Consider the following 23,502-nt stretch of genomic DNA (forward strand, 5'->3'; position numbering starts at 1 on the left):
TATATCAGTTGTCATGCAAACACAAACGCACAAATACACTTATGAACTCCCTCAGACAGTATCTGATCTGTGAATATTTTCTTTTGCCTTGTTACGAAACTTTTAACTAAAAAAGTGTTGCTTAAAACTTTATTTTACTTCAAAGATCTATAATTTAACGAAAATTATTATTATTAGATCATGAATTCGTTAAAGGAAAACAGTAACTCTATCATTGACTCATGCAGCCTCAAAGAGCAATTCAACAACTCAGAATATGAGATGCTCAATGTGTTGGGTGTTTCATGATCGACTCAAAATAGTCGTTATGATTGTTATCATCAGCCTCAAAGAGCAATTCAACAACTCAGAATATGAGATGCTCAATGTGTTGGGTATTTTATGATCGACTCAAAATAGTCGTTATGATTGTTATCATCAGCCTCAAAGAGCAATTCAACAACTCAGAATATGAGATACTCAATGGGTTGGGTGTTTTATGATCAACTCAAAATAGTCGTTATGATTGTTATCATCAATCTCAAAGAGCAAATCAACAACTCAGAATATGAGATGCTCAATGTGTTGGGTGTTTCATGATCGACTCAAAATAGTCGTTATGATTGTTATCATCAGCCTCAAAGAGCAATTCAACAACTCAGAATATGAGATACACAATGGGTTGGGTGTTAATGATCAACTCAAAATAGTCGTTATGATTGTTATCATCAATCTCAAAGAGCAAATCAACAACTCAGAATATGAGATACTCAATGGGTTGGGTGTTTTATGATCAACTCAAAATAGTCGTTATGATTGTTATCATTAGCCTCAAAGAGCGATTCAACAACTCAGAGTATGAGATACTCAATGGGTTGGGTGTTTTATGATCAACTCAAAATAGTCGTTATGATTGTTATCATCAGCCTCAAAGAGCAATTCAACAACTCAGAATATGAGATGCTCAATGTGTTGGGTGTTTTATGATCAACTCAAAATAGTCGTTATGATTGTTATCATCAGCCTCAATGAGCAATTCAATGACGACCGGGACACAGGGATTGTTCGAATAGAAATTACAGACCGGGACACAAATGACGACCAGGACACCGGGACACAGGGAATATAAATGACGACCGGGACACTCAAAGAGAAATTACAAACTGGGACACCGGGACACAAATGACGACCGGGACACAGGGAATATACACAGGGACACAACTACAATGGCGCGTAACTAATATGGCACGTAACGACTTACGCGCGCGGGGGGGCTTGGGGGGGGGCGCGAAGCGCCCCACCAACTAGGTGTTGGGGTGGCGCAAAGCGCCACCCCAACAGCTAGTATTCCTATATTTTTATTATGTATATAAGGGGGTTTGTCCCCTCGTTAATACCTCACTCTTTACATTAAAGCTTAAATTTTGTCCCAACTCTTTAAGAATGACCCCTGAATCAGAAAGGCCGTAGAATAAATTGTTGAAATTACTAAAAATACTTTAGCGTGAAGAGCGAGGTATTTAGTAGGAGTTGAACCCCTCATATGCGTAATAGTCTCTGTTAGTTTTAAGTTTTAATGCTGCTCCTTACTTTTAGTTGAAAATACTTTTTCATATTTATTTTTGCATTGTTTTTTTATAATAATGCTAGAAAATCCTGCGCCCCCTTCATTGAATTTCTCTTCCCCCATGACATATTCCTCCAAAGAAAAATCCTCACATATAGCCCCCTCCCCAAACCAAAATTATCCCCCTGAAAAAGGTCTGTACACTTCCCAATAACCATTACTGTATTTAAACACTGGTCAAAGTTTGTAACTTGCAGCCCCTCCCCCGGGGACTTTGGGGGAGTAAGTCATCCCAAAGACATAGTTATTATGGTTTTCGACTATGCTGAACCAAATGGCTATCTTAAAATTTTGATCCGTTGGAAAATGAGCGTGGGAGGAGGCCTAGGTGCCCTCCAATTTTTTGGTCACTTAAAAAGGGCACTAGAACTTTTCCTTTTATTAGAATGAGCCCTGTTGTGAAATTCTAGGACCACTCGATCGATACGATGACCCCTGGGAAAAAAACAAACAAAGAAAACAAATAAACGCACACCCGTGATCGGTCTTCTGGCAAAAAATACGAAGTTCCACATTTTTGTAGATACGAGCTTGAAACTTTCACAACAGGGTTTTCTAATACGCTGAACGCGATGGTGTTATTTTCGTTAAGATTCTATGACTTTTAGGGGGCGTTTCCCCCTATTTTACAAAATAAGGCAAATTTTCTCAGGCTCGTAACTTCTGGTGACAAAGACGATATTTGATGAAACTTATATCTTTAAAATAAGCATAAAATCCAATTCTTTTGATGTATCTTTTAGTATCAAAATTCCGTTTTTTTAGAGCTCTGTTTACTATTGAGCCGGGTCGCTCCTTACTACGGTTCGTTACCAAGAACTGTTTGATAATTTCGGCCTGAGTGGCAGAATTATCCTCCTATATGTGGAAGATATAAAAATATGGTTCAATACTGCTTTCTAAGGCTATAATGAGAAAAATATTGGGATGGCTAGGACATCCCAAATTAGATGTTAACGTCTAATTACGCAAAAAATGTCTTAAAAGTGGCTAGGCTACTCTTTTTCTGTTTGATATGTTCCTGGAAATTATATTGTTGTAAGCATAGTATTTAGCTATATCAGTTGTCATGCAAACACAAACGCGCAAATACACTTATGAACTCCCTCAGACAGTATCTGATCTGTCAATATTTTCTTTAGCCTTGTTACAAAATTTTTAACTAAAAAAGTGTTGCTTAAAATTTTATTTTACTTCCCAGATCTATAATTTAACCAAAATTATTATTATTAGTTCATGAATCCGTTAAAGGAAAACAGTAACTCTATCATTGACTCATGCAGCCTCAAAGAGCAATTCAACAACTCAGAATATGAGATGCTCAATGTGTTGGGTGTTTTATGATCGACTCAAAATAGTCGTTATGATTGTTATCATCAGCCTCAAAGAGCATTTCAACAACTCAGAATATGAGATACTCAATGGGTTGGGTGTTTCCTGCTTTCCAGGGCAACAATAAGAGAAAAGTCTAGATGGTTAGTGCACTTTGTGCAGATGAGGGATGACAGATTGCTAAAGATTGTCCTTTATAGCTAACTACTCAGGGCCAAACATCATCCCTGTTTAGGGTGGGAGGATTCCATAAGGAAAGATCTGGAACATCCAGGGATTTTGTAGGGTGCAAGGTATTAAATAGATTGGGATGGAAGAGGACCACGTCTAGCTGTGATGACTTCAGGCTGCTTGGTGCTGAAATGAGTTCTTAGCAGTAGGATCAGTAATATCGGAGATAGTTTTTATTTACAATTGTATAACTTATGGTGTAAATGTCTACCCCACCTGACCAGTCATGGAACATAAAAAAAAAAAAAACACCTGACCAGTTAAACACTTAGTTCTTTAGTCCTCAGAGGTAGTAGGTCAATAACATTTGAATTTGTAAAATTTTTGAAAGAACCGATCTGAAACACAATAGTTACTCTAAGCGTTTATAAGAGGGAAGTCATTTAAACCGCCATTGTAAAATTTAGTAGAGTGGGATAGTATTTAAAAACAAAAAATTTGCAGGGTCAGGTCAAAATAACAAATTTTTGACCCAAAGCTAATGAATAGGTTACTTGGAACTTCATGTCTATTCTCCAAGTTAGGCATACATTTAACTGCTCCAATCTAGGAAACTTGTGTCTAACATCAATATTGATTCTTTCCTGGTGAAATTTATCAATTAGATCACAGGTAGTCAACTATCAGAATCATTATTCCAGCCCCTCCTTGTCCACAATGGAGTACCCCAAGGTACTCTCATTGGTCTCATTGGTTAATTAAAAACTCTCATTGGTTAATTAAAAAGGCAACTAGAACTTTTAATTTTTTACGAATATTTTTATTAGTAAGAGATTTACGTAACTTATAAATTAGCTTACGTAAAGAACTTTTGTATTCTCATATTTTTATTACATATATGAGGGGGTTCACCCCCTTGTCAGATCCTCGCTCTTTACACTAAAGCTTAAATTTTGTCCCAATTCATTAAGAATGACCTCAGAATCACAAAAGCCGTAGAATAAATAGTTGAAATTACTAAAAATACTTTAACGTAAAGAGCGAGGTATTAGGAGGAGGTGAGCCCCTCAAATGGGTAATAATTTCTCTTTGTTTTAAGTTTTAATGCTGTTCCTTACTTCCAGCTGAAAGTACTTTTTCATATTTATTTTTTCATTGTGTTTTTAAATAATGCTAGTAAATCCTACGCTCCCTTCATGGAGATTTTCATCCCCCATGACAAATTATCAATGGAAAGTTCCCCCAGCATATCCCCCTCTTCTCAACCCCTCCCCCAACCAAAAAAATCCTCCTGAAAACGCCTGTACACTTCCCAATAACCATTACTATATGTAAGCATTGGTCAAAGTTTGTAACTTATTGCCCCTTCCATGGGGACTGTGGGGGAGTAAGTCGTCCCTAAAGACATAGTTATAAGGTTTTTCGACTACGCTGAATAAAATGGCTATCTCAGAATTTTGATCCGTTGACTTTGGTAAAATAATTAGCGTGGGAGGGGGCCTAGGTGCCCTCCAATTTTTTTGGTCACTTAAAAAGGGCACTAGAACTTTTAATTTCCGTTAGAATGAGCCCTCTTGCAACATTCTAGGACAACTGGGTCGATACGATCACCCCTGGGAAAAAAAAAAAAAAGAAGAAAAAAAAAAAAAAAAAAAAAAAAAAAAAAAAAAAAAAACACGCATCCGTGATCTGCCTTCTGGCAAAAAATACAAAATTCCACATTTTTGTAGATAGGAGCTTGAAACTTCTACAAAAGGGTTCTCTGATACGCTGAATCTGATGGTGTGATTTTCGTTAAGATTCTATGACTTCTAGGGGGCGTTTCCCCCTATTTTCTAAAATAACGCACATTTTCTCAGGCTCGTAACTTTGGATGGGTAAGACTAAACTTGATGAAACCTATATATATAAAATCAGCATTAAAATGCGATTCTTTTGATGTAGGTATTGGTATCAAAATTCCATTTTTTAGAGTTTTGGTTACTATTGAGCCGGGTCGCTCCTTACTACAGTTCGTTACCACGAACTGTTTGAAAACAAATTTAGAAAAAAAGAAATAAGCGAGGGCTCAATTTGCCAAATGTGCGAGCCCATCGTGAAAAGTTGAAATTAGATTATCCTACTAGAGCCAGATCGCAGTTACCAAAATATTTATTAGAAGGCTTAACAGTTACTTCGGTTCACGAAGAATCAAGTTCCGAAAAAAGTGGAACAAATTCCCCTTTTGCGATGAAAGTAATCACTTCAGGAAGAAATTTGGGATCAGCCCTACTCAAAGGCGCAGGCTGGATTGTGGATCTACCTTACCTTTTTGAGAATTATGAAAACCTCGTGATTCGCCACATGTAAGTTTTTTCTTTGTATTTCACTTTAGGTCATTGATTTACTGCTATCAAAAATTATTAGGATGGGGAATTATTCTGGGTTACAACAAATACAACTTGTACCTTAGTAATGCTTGACAATTGTCTTTTCTGCTATAGAGAAAGAATGTTCGATAGCTTAAAAAAGATATTTTCATCCCAAAACATAAGACCACTCCAACGGTATCTGCTTGGGTTGGTTTAATTTCACTATTGTTGGTTTTACCAACAATTTAAAGCTTATATAGAATAATCGGCAGTTGTTTCGCTATTTCTTTAGCAATCTCATCTTCATACTCAGATCTCATCTTTCGTCCTTCAAGTTCTGGCTCTTCTTTTATCATTTTTCACGGGTTATTTATCAAATTATTATCAAACTACGGTTTAGACAATATTTATTTCTAGCAAAAGGCTATCACAAGCCCAAAAGGACCAACTTCAAACTTTAGTGTCAATAAAAAAAATTTTTTAATGGTGAATGTCAATCAGTAACAAATAACAAACGAGTTTAAACTCATAAAATTGCAATCCGTAAAAAAGTCAAACGATAAAAAGTCGTAAATTAAATCAGGGAAAACAAATTTAAATATATATATATATATATATATATATATATATATATATATATATATATATATATATATATATATATATATTTATTTAAATATATATAAATATATATATATATATATATATATATATATATATATATATATATATATATATATATATATATATATATATATATATCATGAAAAGAGAAATCACCAATGCAACAGCACAAACACATAAAAAAAAAAAAAAGAGAAAAGGAAAACTGTTTTCCTAAGTTAGTGACTAATATAGACCAGCACTTGAATGAGGCCTTAACCCTACTCATCCATACAATCACATAGGTCAAACAGCATAGCCATACACAATCAACCATAAAGAATAATCCATGGACAGGCAGTCATGTCGTCAATAAGTATAAGTCGTCATTTACCAAACAATAGAAACAATAAAGACAAATAATTCAGAGGCAATAACCCAACACAAGGGCTCATCAGGAGAATACACTTGCCTATAGAATTTCGCCACATTAAATTCTCTACCCAGCCAAGTGTTATGGCTACCACAGAATATCCATGGCATCCCCGTGTCAGGTATCACCCCCAAAATACATGCCTATGAAAAAAAACGAAATGTAAAACAACCAAGTAACACCAAAACAAGCTTATCCTGTTAATATATCCCTCTTTTTAGCAACAATAGGTAAACTAAATATGATAAATTTTACCAAATCACAAATAATAACACATTGCAAAAAACCTGAATTAACTAAACAATTACAGAATTCATCTTTACCATGTAGCTATTTTTTTAAGAAATCCGCTCTATTAGAAAAACAATTCAAAATAAATGGCACTGCTTCATCATTTCTCGAACCTCCAAAATTAGTTAAATTTTTTTTTAAGTATTTCCAGATAATTCTTTTGATATTTATTTAAAAGTTCGTTATAATGAAAACTAAATTTTTTAAATTGCCAAGTTAATTTATAAGCAGAAAAACCTTGATATCAATTTTTGGCTTAAGATTTTAAATCTATTTTTAAAATCAATATAATTACTACAAATTACATAAATATACTACAAATATATATACTGGCAGGGAAGATATTTAAGAGTTTCGGTTTTTTCTTCAAAATACACTATATTCCCTATTTTCACTTGCAGAACAATTTGGAAAATTTGAACATTTGACCCAAAAGTTGCCTTTCCCATCCGAAGTTCCTTGTGACTTTCCAACTTTCCTAGAAAATTTCATTAAAACTTTCCTTGTGACTTCTTGCTACCCCATTCGAGAACGTCCTGTTTTTCCACTAGTCCTAATTAGACAGCCAAAAAGCGCAATTTTCAGCAAACCCATCATCCCATATCTGTAAAACAAAACCCATCCTTCTCAATCACTCTTTATAGTAGCCCTAGAAGGTAGGATCAAGCTATATTTTTGATACACTTTATTGTTTAATGCCAGGTAACAATAACAGATCGTTAATATAAAACAGTTCGTGGTAACGAACTGTAGTAAGGAGCGACCTGGTCAAACAGTTCGTGGTAACGAACTGTAGTAAGGAGCGACCCAGCTCAGTAGTAACCGAAACCCTAAAAAATAGAATGTTGATACCAATAGTTACATCAAAAGTATCGTATTTTAATGCTGATTTTAAATATATGTTTTATTAGGTTTAGTCTGATCCGTCAAAAGTTACGAGCCTTAGAAAGTTTGCCTTATTTTATAAAACCAGACCATCAGTTTCAGCGTATCAGAAAACCCTACTTGTAGAAGTTTCAAGCTCCTATCTAAAAAAATGTGGAATTTTGCATTTTTTTGCCAGAAGACATCACGGATCCGTGTTTATTTATTTTTTTTCACAGGGGTGATCGTATTGACTTGGTGGTCCTAGAATGTCAAGAGATGGCTCATTATAACGGAAATTAAAAGTTCTAGTGCTCTTTTCAAGTGACAAAAAAAAATTGGAGGACACCTAGGCCCCATCTCACGCTCATTTTTCCCCCAAGGTCACCGGATCAAAATTCTGAGATAGCCATTTTATGCACCATAGTTAAAAAACCTATTAACTATTTCTTTGGGGCCGACATACTCCCCCAAAGTCCTCGTGGGAGGGGCTGCAAGTTACAAACTTCAACTAGTGTTTACATATAGTAATGGTTATTAGGACGTGCACAGACGTTTTCAAAGGGATTTTTTTGGTTTGGGAGGGGGGGGGGGGAGAATTTGAAGGGGTTTTACGTGGGAGGATCTTTCCATGGAGGAATTTGTCATGGGGAAAGAGAATTTCAATGAAACGGGCGTAGGATTTTCTAGCATTATTAAAAAAATAAAAAATAAATATGAAAGTTTTTTCAACTGAAAGTAAGGGGCAGTATTAAAACTTAAAGCAAACAGAGATTATTACGCATATGAGGGGTTCAACTCCTCGTAATACCTCGCTCTTTATTCTAACGTATTTTTAGTAATTTCAAATATTTATTTTACGGCCTTTGTGATTCAGGGGTCATTATTAAAGAATCAGGACAAAATTTAAACCCCCTATTTCCCCCAAAAAAAATTAAAGGCCAAATATCATTTATTAGCGAAGTTTCTTTCTTTTAAATCAAACTTTTCTTTCTTTAGTCTCGGCAAAAGTATCAATAATCTAAGACCATAGGTAGGCAAGTTTTGTATAGGTAGGTGGTCCCATATCAATTTTAAATTCTTAGTCACCCTGCCCGAGACTCTAAGCAGGCATGACTTGCTAAAAAAAATAACAAACAAGGATTGGTCCAATAAGAGAGGCACAATTAGTCCCACCGTTAACCTGTACTATTTAACCAAACACTTGGAAAACTACAAGTTCTGTGACTACCTTAGCTCTATGAAAATCTACTTTAGTTCTATTGCCTTAGGAATGACGCAGGGACAAATAATAGATAAACCTATCTATCTATCTATCAACAAGTGAACTAACATCATTTTTATTAAATCCTAATAAGGGTGGTTCATGCCAGAATTGCCTCTCACTCAATTGGACTATCTGTCTTGGCTTTTCCTACAATAAGCCATTACTTGATGACAATAACTCTTTGATTTTAAACCGCAAAAGCAACGCTTTAAGAAATTTATAATAAATTTCTTATGATATTTATCTCAATTTATCAGCAGTCAGCCCAACCAATGGTGGACCAAACCAACTTCTGGACCACACTGTGGTTTTTTGTGGATAGTGAAGTCCTCCCTTTGTAAGAGTGCAGACAGTCTGGTATTATAATATTATTTTTGTTAGTATTAAACCTTATCCCAATAGGCAATGCATAGAACAACCCCCAAAAAGTCCCCCCTGGACCATACCCAAGGATTATCAAAAACGTTCAACATCTTGGCTGGTCAGGCTCACTATCTCAAAGCTCACATGATGAATCAATGAATAAGATATTGGTGAAAGTGGGGGCGTTTGTCACTATCCATGATGAAAATGAAATTGAATTTCAAGAGGTCCTATCAAGGAGCTCCAAAAAAAGGAAAAAAAAATCTGCCTGATCAAAAATAACCCTTGTCATGATTCAATTCCTCCTTGACAAAAACTTGGAATTTACCTTAAAATTTCTCCAGATACCCCCTTTGAGATAAATAAGATAGCCTAATTAAGGGTTGCATTCTTCAAATTATTAAAATCAATTTTCTCTTTAAACATTAACCATGATGGATCTCTGCTAATATCCCTCCAAAATGCTAAATCAGCAGAAATATTGCTGAATTTAAAATCTCTTCTTAACATCCCAATAAAATCTGTTCTATGGACTCCAAACCACAATCCAGCAAAAATAGTTGTGTATCCCTCCAGAAATACCTATTCTGGAGCTAAATGAAGGGCTCTCTGACAGAACAGGTAACCTGTTCCCAGTTGCTGATGTCACCCAACTGAGTAAACCAGATGTCAATGGCGAAAAGTCAAGCAAGTCTTTCTTATTCACACTCAGAGAAGAATGCAATATCTTGGCCCAGATATTCCTTTTTGGACAAAGGAAACTCCATAAGCCCTACAAGCCAAAACCAATCCAGTGCCAAAAATATTTAAAACTAGGACACACAAAAAAAAAGAATCAATAAATGAATTCCTATCCAAAATAATTTCCTAATTGCTGCATTACTAGACTTTGAAGAGGCATATGACAATGTTAATCACCAGATTCTTTTGGTTAAACTTGCAAGTCTTTGATTATCCCCCCCCCCCCGCTTGTATCCTTTATAAAATCTTTCCTAGAAAATCGAAGTTCCATTGTTTTTGTAGGTTCACCCTTCTAACCAAAAACTGCAATAACCAAAGGTCTTCCACAGGGTACAGTCCTGAGCTGCCTCCTCTATTCCATATTCCTCTAGGACATGAACTTCCCACACACCAATTTACAATATGCTGATGATCTGGTATTATGGGCAACTGACAAAACCTTTGGGATTGCACATTCAAAGTTGCAAAAATCACCTTTCCAATTTGAAAAGTTTTCTCAAAATTCTGATTTATCCATTGCATCGACCAATTTGAAAATCATCCAATTCCACCACAAGCAAAATAATCCTAATGCAAGGCTAATTCTAAATGGAATAATTATTCAAGAGGACAATCAAATAAGTTACCTAGGCCTCAAGCTTGACCCAAAACTCAACTTCCACCTTCACATCACAAACAATTAAAAATTACCTTAGAAAAAATAAGAATAATAAAAAGACTACTATCAACACCTTGGGGCTGTCATGAGAAAACATTATTCAAATTTTATAAATCACTTATAAGACCCCATATTAATTATGGCTTCATTGTTTATGGTGCTTGTGCTAATACCCATATGCAAAAATTGAAACAACACAAATGATACAATCCATCTCACATTTGGTCTTAAGAAACCAACAAACACCAAGTTTCTCCTTACTGAGAGTGGATTATCAACTATAAATGAAAGATAAAGATTTATTTTAATTAATTATCTTACAAAAATTGAACTAATAGCTCTCATACTCTGTATAACTGGTTAAGAAATCTATCCATGTATAGAGGCATTGCAAATGATTATGTCAATACCCAGTGCCAAACCCCATTAGGGATATTCACCAACGGAGATTATCAGAGATGTTGTTACATAGGAATAATCCAATCCTATTGCCTTTCCCCAACAAGCACCTTTCCAAAATTTATCATAGAATTTTGTCTGGCTCAAATGGGCTAAATTTTGAGGTGTTATCATATCAGTTCCCTAATTCAAGTGGCATAGTTCCCTCTTTGCAGGTTTTGTAATTATAAAAATGAAACAATTGACCATTGCCTATTTGAATGTAATAGGTTGATGTCTGCACAGAATATTCTGCAATGTCAACTCTTAAAGTGCTTCAAACACCACAAATTTTCACTATCAGCCAAGAGTCTATCTCACACTATACATGCCCCCAGAGCTCAAAAGTCAGTATTTATCATCTTATATTTCATCTACTTTAATCAAAAGATCTACTGAAAAAAATCTGAGCAAATTTTAGATAAATAAGAAGCAGCCAAATCAGTAACCCTGTCCATCACAGAGTGAATCAAAAGAAAAATGGCTGAGTAGTCTTGACTGAAAAGCCTGCATCTGCCAAAGAAGAAGATTTCAAATATGTAAAATGTTTTACTTTCAATTTAGGCATCAAAGTTAGCTTTAAATTCAAGGCCCTTATTGGTTATTTGTTTGGTCATCCACTGAGATTTGACCAAATATTTGACTAAATGACAGCTGTTATTTTCTGACTAAGATATCACAGTGACAATCAATTATCATCTCTAACAAAAGAAACCTCTTGGTCAATTTTGTCTAATCATCTATAAAGTGATCCATAATCAGCTGCTGTTTATATTATCTTATATCTTTGAAGTGTATTTTTATCTTTTTTATCTGGATTTGTAATTTTTTAAAATATTTGAAAATAAAGATTATCTTGCATGGAATATATATTTCAATACATTAGAAAATAAAAGTAGTTTTTACAAAAAGTAAAATGAATTTTTTTTTAAAATAAAGCTTCCAATAGTGTCTCCTCATTCATGCCCAAAGGGTCAAATAAGATAGTACATAAATCATTGGTGGAACTTGTTGCAAAAGTTTGTTGCTTTTCTTTTGAAAAAGTTAATACCAATAATCTTAACAAAAATTCAGAAGTGATTTTCAAAGAATGCAGATCTGCTAATATACCATTTTAACAATACTGCCAGTCAAGGAGCACCTACAGGTAAAGGAACACACTAAGGATCCCAAATCTTTGCAGCTTGAGAAAAAAAAAAGTTCTACTTTTAGCTGAGAATCAAAATGTTCAACATTTCATATTGGATACCATTTAAATTTTAAAATACACAATGAAAATAAATACTTGTTTCAAAAATTGCATATCTTTCAAAGGTATTAAACAAGCTTAGATTAAGATAACAGATAGAGAAGATAGATATCTATATTCAAAGATAACAAGACATGCCTATGGTTTAAAATTTTTTTTTGTGTAAAATAAGTAAAAATATACAACACAAGTTATAGGCAATCTTTCAACATATACTTTTAAAGAAAATTATAGATGCTGCTTTGTTTCAGAAAATTGGTTAGAAACGATCAAATGTCAATGCTATTTTCTTGCATTGTTTTTCAAATCCAAAGCCACCCTATGTTAACAAAAGAGAAAGTATATTTATTAAAAGAAGCCTGATTGGAAGTGGCACCATATTGTATATTGATTTCTTAACATGTTTCTTTCTCAACAGCCCCAAATGTGCACTAGTGCTGGGGTTCATGATAAAATATAGCTTATAGAGGCAATAAAAGCACTAGTCACAATAGTCAAATGTAAAAAAAGCTTACTAATCCAAAAACTGTCCTTACTTTCATTGTTCAATGAAATTGCTTCATAATCAATTTTTATACATAAGATACTAATAATAACTGAGTTTGGTTAATATCCTTCAAATTTAAATGAACCCTCTCATTATCTTGTAGGCTAGGCCTAGCAATTGATAAAAGGAAAGTTGAGATTGAAGTTTTATGACAGTCTAAGATAATGCCTCCAGTACTTAATAATTACCCATTTGGAAAATTTTTCTTTGTTCATATTTTTGACTTATGAAGAGTTAACATTTAAAAGGTGCATGATGTCTTTTTTAAACTTTTTACAAATACAAAAATTACTTCTATTGCAGATTCAAATGTAAGCCCTTTAAACCTAACCTAACCTGAATTTGCTGACATTTTGAATATCTGTAAATTTAAATACTGCTTTGGATTGGAACCTCATGGGATATTTATCTATACCTTCTTCTGCTGGCTTTCATATTTTTGATATTTTATAGAAAACCCATATTTTAATTGAACATCAAGCATCAAGGAAGAAGAAAACAACATAATTTTGTAAAATTTAATTAACCAACTTAATCATAGAAAATCAGTGCTTGTGGATTATATAACATTAAAAAAATGGATATAGAAACATTAAGTTTGAGACCAATGTTTTAAGCCTTTTTTATACCCAGAATGTAGAAATATTTTGATCATTTTCAAAACCTCAAAAAGTAATGAAATTTGAATTTGCAATCAAAGCAATTATTATATTTGTAAAGAAAATGTACAAATAACATTTAGTGGTATTTTCACTTTATTCTTAAGTCAATAATATGAAAAACAAAAAACCTACTGCCTATTCTTGGAAATGTTTATATTAACAGACTATTCAGGTAGATAAGAGACAAACTTGCCTCTTGTCAGAATTGCATCATGAATCTAAACTTAATATTCATTTGCATCAAAAATGAACTTTACTGCATACCAATCCAGGGTATATATTTGCACATTAGGGGGATAGGGTGGGAATAAAGTTTATTTATGATGAAAGTACATGCTAGATTTGGATTCAGGCAGCAGTTTCAGCTATAAAGGTAAGTTTGAACTTTAACCCCACTCTTAATATACAAATAAATACCCTGAATTGTTATAGGTAAAATTATGACAGTTCAAATAACACACTTACCAATAAACTGAATATACCACTCTATGCCTTTTTCATGTTCTTTACAAATACAATAATTACTTCTACTGCAAATTTAAATTTAAGCACTTTTTGAGCTCTTAGAAATGACTAATTTTCAAAAAATTAAGACAGTTTTTTTAACTGACTTACCAATTAAGCAAACATACCATTTGATGCCTTTTTTATATTCTTTATAAATATAATAATTGCTTCTACCACAAATTCAAATTTAAGTACTTTTTGAACACTCAAAAATGACAAATTTTCAATTAAAGTATAAGTTATTGCTTGTTTTCCACAAAACAATACTATGTTTTCTCAACATCTTTTCTTGGTCATGTTTGTTAAAATAATGCTATATTTTCTCAGTGATAAAATTCTTTATAACAATGTAAGGTTATGTTATTTAGTGCTTAAATTTGAACTAGGGGTAAAAGAAAAGGCAATATTCTAGTTAATTGACTTTTTGCTATCTCAGAAAGGTTTAGGTTAGGAAAATGAAACTTTCAGGGATGGGTCTACAAGCTAAAGTATGTCCTGGGAAGGTATTTTGAGCAACTACCTCTACTCCTTCTCCCTCTAGATGGCCCTAACCTTTGATGACCTTTAAAATGTGTGTTATAAAAGTGAAACCTCGCAAAATAGATCTTCTTCTTAATTGAAGTACAACAAAATTGTTTTCAGCTTCATAACTTTGCTCAATTCCATTTTATAAGGTTTTAAAGATATGCAAATACATTTCCTAAATTTTGAAGAAAAAAAAACATTGATATGGCTCAGAATTCTACTCAGATAACAGGAATTGCATTTTCAGAACTAAAGGCAGAGAAAAAGTGACTAGTAACTGCAAATTTAGGTAAAATGTTGTTGTTTTGTCAAAATTTCAATAGGTATAAGACCTGTCATGTAGGCAAATTTTAGGGCCCTCTAGAGGGAGAAGGAGCAGAGGTGGGTACTTTAAAATACCTTCCCAGGCCATACTTTATCCTGTAGACCCATCCCTGAAAGTTTCATTTTCCTAACAAAGACCCTTTCCAAGATAGCAAGAAGTCAATTAACTAGAATTTTACCAAAGAAATTATTATATTTGAAAACAACATAAAAAAAGACATCAAGTGGTATGTTTGCTTTATTGGTAGATCATTTATTTGAACTGTCATAAATTTACCTTGTTATATATTTATGGGTGGGAATAAAGTTCATTTCTGATGCAAATGCATGTTAAATTTGGATTCAAGATGCAGTCCTGACTCTAGAGGTAGCCTAATTTTGTTCCCTAGCTACCCGAGTAGCCTGTTAATATAAACATTAGCCAGACATTTTCAATTGTTGCAAACACTCTCTTACCAGCTGGCAAAAATGTAAATGGTTTAACCCAACCATTTAAGCAAGAACAATAAATTGCATATATAGCCTATGATTATTATTTTAAATGGCCTTCAAATGTAGGCTAGATATCAAATGAAGTCAAAACAGAAAATATCTCATATCAAGGCGTCATGTGCTACAGACTTCACATTGAAATAGGAATCTTATTAGGCTAGTTAATAGTGCTATCCATTATGCATAGCCTAGAAATTATCTTTCCTTTTGATTTCCATCGTTACTTAGAGTTGCAGACTAATTTAAAGAAACCCACCTTGTTAAAATATGGGCCTATATAAAGTATTCAAGCCAGTTTACCTTACTGGAAATTTTCAGGTTCCGGTTGAAGAACCTGAAAATTTCTTTCACCAACCCCTTCCGACTGCTTTTTAAGATGGCCGGCGGAATTTGAGAAGGTTGATGATGAAAATAATACAAAAAATCAGGATTTCAAACTTTCAGTTACGTGAATATGTCCCCTAAGCACCCAATTATTTGTCATTTTCCGCCAAATTTTGTCCATAATTTGTCTATATAATATATTATCCATAATATGACATGTTTTGTCTATCATATGTCTACAATACATAAATTTTGAAATCTCAGAATCTTTTTATTTTTTAAGACTTTTTTTGGAACTGGAACTTGTGTTATTGACCAAAAGACGGTTTGTCAAGCTCTTTCCAAGCGGCCAGTTAACATCAAATATAATCAAATAGAAAAAAAAAACAATAATTATTCATCCAAACAGAATGAATTAGAGTGAAAACACTAAATTCATAAAGATACGAGAACAGTAAAAACCATTACTTTTTGGAGCTCAAGACTAATCTTCAAACGATAATTCTTTCTTGACAGGTACAGCTTTTGCAATTTTGTAGGTATAACAACCTAGTTATAACCAATACGGTGTTTGGTCACAAAATGGCCCATAAGTTGACATGGTATTTACGTGATGGTAAGACAGCAAACCTTATTGATTATGTTATTGTAAACCGAAGACTAGCAGGATCGATACGAGATACTAGGGAGTATAGGAGTGCTGTTATTGATGTTAAAAGTAAAGATCACCATCTAGTAGTGTCTAAAGTTAATTCAAAGCTGAAATTTCGGAAGGGTAACTACCTACCGGAAAGTTATGATGTTGGTAGACTCCAGGATGAAAATTTGAAAAGAACTTCCAGGAACAGTTAAATACTAAACTTGAGAGTTTAAAGTTTGACAATGTGGAAGATGGATGGAATAAATTTGGAAAAACAATTTGTGAAGTTGCTGACTGTGTCTTAAGGAAGAATGTTAAGACTGCAACTAGGAATATTAGTGAAAAAGCTTTAGGTTTAATAGAAAGTAGAAGGGGTTTGTACAAGAATTATCTGAGTGATAGGTCGTATGAAAACAAAAGGAATGTAAAGAAATTGGAGAAAGTAATTAAAATATGAACTAAGGAGATGTGTAGTGAAGGCCATGGATAAAACTGCTGAGGATCTGGAAAATGCAGCTAGACGGCATAATAGTAAAATATTATGCAGGCATGTTAATCAAACAGTTCGTGGTAACGAACTGTAGTAAGGAGCAATCCGGCTCAATCGTAACCGAAACTCTAAAAAATGGAATTTTGATACCAATAGCTACATCAAAAGAATCGCATTTTAATGCTGATTTTGAATATACAAGTTTCATCAAAATGAGTTATACCTATCAAAAGTTACGAGCGTGAGAAAATTTGCCTCATTTTAGAAAATAGGGGGAATCACCCCCTAAAAGTCATACAATCTTAACGAAAATCACACCATCAGATTCAGCGTATCAGAGAACCTTATTGTAGAAGTTTCAAGCTCCTATCTACAAAAATGTGGAATTTCGCATTTTTTGCCAGAAGACAGATCACGGATGCGTGTTTATTTGTTTTTTATTTTTTTTCCCAGGGGTGATCGTATCGACTGAGTAGTCCTAGAATCTTGCAAGAGTGCTCATTCTAACGGAAATTAAAAGTTCTAGTGCCCTCTTTAAGTGACCAAAAAAATTGGAGGGCACCTAGGCCCCCTCCCACGCTCATTTTTTTCCCAAAGTCACCAGATAAAATTCTGAGATAGCCATTTTATTTACCATAGTCAAAAAACCCAATAACTATGTCTTTAGAGGCGACTTACTCCCCTGCAGTCCCCGTGGGAGGGGCTGCAAGTTGAAAACTTTGACCTGTGTTTACATATAGTAATGGTTACTGGGAAGTGTACAGACGTTTTCAGGGTAATTTTTTGGTTTAGGGGAGAGTTGAGGGAGGGGTTACGTGGAAAGATATTTTCATGGAGAAACTTCTCATGGGGGAAGAGAATTTCAATGAAGGAAGCGCAGGGTTTTCTAGCTTTATTTGAAAAAAGAAAAGAAAAAATAAATATGAAAAGTTTTTCTACTGAAAGTAAGGAGCAGCATTAAAACGAACAAAATTATTACGCATATGAGGGGTTTACCTCCTCGTTATACCTCGCTCTTTACGCTAAAGTATTTTTAGTAATTTCAACTATTTATTCAATGGCCTTTGTGATTCAGAGGTCATTCTTAAGGAATTGGGACACAATCTAAGCTTTAATGTAAAGAGCGAGGTATCGACGAGGGTTGAACCCCCTCATGTACGCAATACAAACCTACGAATATAGAAGTTTGTTACGTAAGTTAATTCGTAAGTTACGTATATTTTTTACCAATGAAAACGTTTGTAAAAATTAAAAGTTATAGTTGCTTTTTTAAGTAATCAAAAACTTGGAGGGCAACTAGGCCTTCTCCTTCGCTTCTTTTTTCGCAAAATCTTCCGATTAATTGCAATTAATTAATATATAAATTTTGTTTTAATTATTTATGTGCGGAGAGCCAAGATCAAAACATGCATTAATTCAAAAACGTCCACAAATTAAATAAAAAAAACAAGTTTTTGTAACGGAAAGTAAGGAGCGACATTAAAACTTAAAACGAACAGAAATTACTCCGTATATGAAAGGGGCTTTTCCTCCTCAATGCCCCACTCTTTACGCTAAAGTTTCTTACTGTTTTAAAAAGTAGAGTTAAGAGAAAGGGTCAAACTTTAGCGTAAAGAGAGGGGCATTGAGGAGGAAAAGCCCCTTTCATATACGGAGTAATTTCTGTTCGTTTTAAGTTTTAATGTCGCTCATTACTTTCCGTTACAAAAACTTGTTTTTTTTTATTTAATAAATTGAAAGGGAGAAGGCAATCCGGACTAGTCCCAGTTAAAGATAGAAATGGGGCTACAATTAGTTATAAGGAAAAAGTTAAAGAAAGATGAGTGGAACATTTTGAAAATGTGATAGACCGAGATACAGTTGCAGGAAAAGATATAGATGAGAATTAAAAAGTTTGTGATACCTTGGATGTGAAGGAAGATTTGTTTAGTGAGGAAGAATTAGCGACAGTCAAACAGTTCGTGGTAACGACCTGTAGTAAGTAGCAACCCGGCTCAATAGTAAACGAAACTCTAAAAAAACGGAAATTCGATGCTAAAAGATGTATCAAAAGAATCGTATTTTTATGCTGATTTTAAATATATAAGTTTCATCAAATTTAGTCTTTGTCATCAAAAGTTACGATCCTGAGAAAATTTACCTTATTTTGAAAATAGGGGGAAACACCCCCTAAGAGTCATATAATCTTAACGAAAATCACACCATCGTATTCAGCATATCAGAGAACCTAATAACAAGAATTTCAAGCTCCTATCTACAAAAATGTGGAATTTCGTATTTTTTGCCAGAAGACAGATCACGGGTGCGTGTTTATTTGTTTTTTTTTTTTTTTTTTCTTTTTCCCAGGGGTCATCGTATCGACCAAGTGGTCCTAGAATGTCGTAAGAGGTCTCATTCTAATGGAAATGAAAAGTTCTAGTGCCCTTTTTAAGTGACCATAAAAATTGGAGGGCACCTAGACCCCCTCCCACGCTCATTTTTTTCATAAATTCAACGTGGGATTCAATGTGGGAGGATTTTTGTTTGCTTGGAGGAATATTTTTCATGGGGGAAGAGAAATTCAATGAAAAGGGCGCAGGATTTTCTAGCATTACTATTAAAAAAATGAAAATATAAACATGAAAAAGTTTTGCATTAAAACTTAAGCATTAAAAGCATTAAAATTTAAAATGAACAGAGATTATTACGCATATGAGGGGTTCTAAAAATACTTTAGCATAAAGAACGAGATATTTAGGAGGAGATAAATACTTCACTCTTTATGCTAAAGTATTTTTAGTAATTTCAACTATTTATTCTATGGCCTTTCTGATTCAGGGGTCATTCTTAAAGAATTGGGACAAAACTTAAGATTTAATGCGAAGAGCGAGGTATAAACGAGGGGACAAATCCCCTCATATATATAATCAAAAGTATAAGAATATAAAAGTTTATTACGTAAGTTAATTCTTAAGTTATGTATATTTTTTACTAATAAAAACGTTCGTTAAAAATTAAAAGTTCTAGTTGCCTTTTTAAGTAACCGAAAAATTGGAGGGCAACAAGGCCTCCTTCCCCACCCCTTATTTCTCAAAATCGTCTGATCAAAACTAAGAGAAAGCCATTTAGCCAAAAAAAGAATTAATACGCAAATTTCATTTTAATAATTTATGTACGGAGAGCCAAAATCAAACATGCATTAATTCAAAAACGATCAGAAATAAAAAAAAAAGGTTTTTTTAAAATAAAGTTTTTTACTGTTTTAAAAAGAAGAGTTGAGAGAAAGGGTCAAACTTTAGCGTAAAGAGCGTGGTGTTGAGGAGGAAGCAGTCCCTTTCATATACGAAGTAATTTCTGTTCGTTTTAAGTTTTAATGTTGCTCCTTACTTTCATTTAAAAAAAACTTGTTTTTTTTTATTTAATACTAAAAGGATTGAAAAATAATAAGGCTCCAGGTGCTGATAGTGTAATAAATGAGTTTCTTAAATATGGTGGCTCTGAGGTTAGGAATAAGCTACTGAAGATTACGAGCATGATTTTTGCAAAAAGGGAAGTACCTAACGATTTTAGGAAAACCTTAATTAAACTACTGTATAAGAAAGGTGACAAGAGTGAGTGTCGTAATTATCGAAGCATTAGTCTGGTCTCTGTAGGTAGCAAATTACTGAGTAATATGACACTTTTTAGACTGAGACATGCTGTAGACAGAGTTTTAAGGGAAGAACAGTGCGGTTTTAGAAAAGGTAGAGGATGTGTCGACCAAGTTTTCACTCTTAGATTAATAATTGAAAAGTCCCTTCGTTGTCAAACACCTTTGGTCCTTAGTTTTATCGGTTATGAGCAAGCTTCCAATTATGTTGATAGAAGAGCGTTAGCAAAGGTCTTATCCTTATATGGTATACCAAAAAATACATTAAAGTGATTTGTGCTATGTATGAGAATAATACTGCTGCGGTTAAGATAGGTTTTGTATTAAATCAAGAGTTAAGCAGGTTGTGTTCTATTGCCCTTTATATGGATCATTTTGATGGACTTCGTCGTAAGGAGCACAAGAAAAGCAATTGGAGACCACGGAATCAAATGGGGAGGAAAAATGTTCCTGGACTTAGATTATGCTGATGATTTAAACATATTAGTTGAAAGTGTGAGCAAAATGAATGAATTTTTAGAGGTTTTGCGAGTTCAGGGTGCTAGAATAGGCTTGAAAATTAATGTGAAGAAGACTAATTCACTAAGGCTAGGAATAAATGAAGATGAAAAGCTGACGTTTGGTAACGAAAAGATTGATCAGGTTGGCAGCCTCACTTACTTTGTTAATATTATTAGTAAAGACGGCGGGAACAGTGAAGATGTTAAAAGTAGAACAGCTAAGGCCCAGGGTGTTTTTTCACAGTTAAAAAAAGTTTGAAAGACTAGAAAGATAAGTCTACAAACCAAATTAGAATATTGGAAGCTATAGTGATGACAGTGGTCATATATGGCTCTGAAGCATGGACGCTCCGAAAATCAGGTGAAAATATACTGGATGTTTTCCAGAGAAATTGACTATGGGTTGTTCTGGGTACCCGGCTGACTCACCGTATTTCAAACAGTAGGTTGTACGAAAAATCTGGTTCAATCCCATTTCCTAGGGCTATAATGAAGGAAAGGTTGAGATGGCTAGGCCACGTTCTGTGGATGAAGGATGACAGATTGCCAAAGATTGTCCTTTTTGGCCAACCGTCTTTGGTTGGCCAAAAAGGACAAAGCAGGTCGTCCTTGTCTGAGTTGGGAGGATGTCAAAAATAAAGATTTGAAGGAAATGGGAACTTTCTGGGAGGGTGTAAAGAGGGAGGCCTTGGATAGATTAGGTTGGAGGAGGAGCGTGAGTAGCTGTGTTGGCCTCAGGCGGCTTGGTGCTGCAGTGAGTTTTTAGTAGTAGTTAGTAGTATTACTTTTGATTCTTAAAAGAGAACTAGAACTTGTAGTTTCTAATAAAAAAAAATTCTAAATGGCCACCCTTTCATTAAACTTTATAACCCCTTTGGGCATAACTTATAATCCTTATCCCCAGCATCTAGGAGGTTGTATCAACCCAAAAGGCCTTGTTACATGACTTTTGGACTTTTTTTTAAACAAAATGACTATCTCGAATTTTCTTTCGGAATCACCCTCCGATCATTTATTACTCTTAAAAAATACACTAAAACTTCTGATTTTCAATTCAGTGAGCCCTCTCTAAAGTGTATACGACCAGCCCTTCAATAAAAACCTTATATGTTAACAATGGGCAACTAGTGCGAACATGCCCTGAAGGCTTTGCGGGGGTGGGTGTCAACCTAAGAAATATGATTGCTGGACCTTTCAATTATGATAAAGGACAATCTCAAATTTTGATTAGATGTTTTTGAGGAAATGGCAGAGGGGGGATTGATTTCCAATAAATTTGTTTGATTGATTTCCAATCAATTTTTATTCCTAAAATGGGTACTAGAACTTTTTAATTTCCATTCGAACGAGCTCTTTTCAAGGTTTATTTCCAATAAATGTGTTTGATTGATTTCCAATCAATTTTTATTCCTAAAATGGGTACTAGAACTTTTTAATTTCCATTGGAACGAGCTCCTTTCAAGGTTTATTTCCAATAAATGAGTTTGATTCATTTCTAATCAATTTTTATTCCTAAAATGGGTATTGGAACTTTTAATTTCCCCTCGATCGAGCTCCTTTCAAGTCTTGTACGACAATTTCCTATATACGGAAAATGTTGGTCAAAAAATAATAATAGTACTAACGCATTGTGGTCATATCCCTCTTCCATCCTCTTTCCTTAAACATTTTCACCTGACAAAATTCATTCTGTGTGCTTGGCTTCTGTTTTGATTCCACAGCATCAAGAATCCAAATTCTTCGTTTTTGCCTGAACACCAGATGCTGGAAGCGAGTGTTAACGAAACAAGTGCCTGCTTGCCCATTATGTTGACTGTAGTGTAAAAACAATGAGCACTAAATTCTTTTATAGATGAAAAATACAAGTTTTCAAATAATTTCATGAATATTTGTGAATAGATGTCCACGGGAAAGAGCAAGTGATTAAAAAAACACAGTAAAAACTGTAAAACAAATTAGCAGAAAGTAAGCAGTTAAGTAGATTTGGTGCTACATAAATAGTTTTCACTATACGTATATTTTCTTTTTTATAAAAAAATATGAATAAACGCCAAACAACACACGTGACCAGTGCTGGTTTAATTCAAAAGGGGTTAAAGTTGCGATATTACATTCTGGTCAAGTGCTTACATGAAAGGTCTTGGTGTTATGCCTGATTGTACAGAGCGTGATCTGTCTATACGTAACTGCCTAAGGCCGTTTCTTAAACGTGTTAGAGGCGTGTTAGAACAGTATTTTATGTAGAGCTTTGATAAGGGACGTGTAGTGGAGGTTACTAATATGAAGGCATTATCGAGTACCTTAACACGTTTAAGAAAAATGGGGGACAAAAGTACAACCGTGAACCCAAATATGTAGCAGTGCTGCAAAAAATTTTATAACGAGTTTGATTTCTGAAAGTAATCAGTTTAACCCGGAAGAACCTTGCAATGCAAAATCCAGTTCAGGATCTTCATCCCTCAGTTTATACTTTCTTTAGTGTAGTGGAGGAACTTA

General features: G+C 34.1%; 1 long non-coding RNA gene across 1 annotated transcript in view; it reads right to left on the minus strand.

Moving 5' to 3' along the window:
- LOC136037709 (uncharacterized) overlaps positions 1–15,858 on the minus strand; it is a 70,868-nt gene extending 55,010 nt beyond the window's left edge. Inside the window, exon 1 of the long non-coding RNA XR_010620026.1 lies at positions 15,725–15,858. This is a non-coding gene — a long non-coding RNA (uncharacterized LOC136037709). The remainder of the gene's footprint in view (positions 1–15,724) is intronic.
- Between the last annotated feature and the right edge of the window lie 7,644 nt (positions 15,859–23,502).

This window comes from Artemia franciscana, chromosome 17 (assembly GCF_032884065.1).
Source record: "Artemia franciscana chromosome 17, ASM3288406v1, whole genome shotgun sequence".
NCBI lineage: Eukaryota > Metazoa > Arthropoda > Branchiopoda > Anostraca > Artemiidae > Artemia > Artemia franciscana.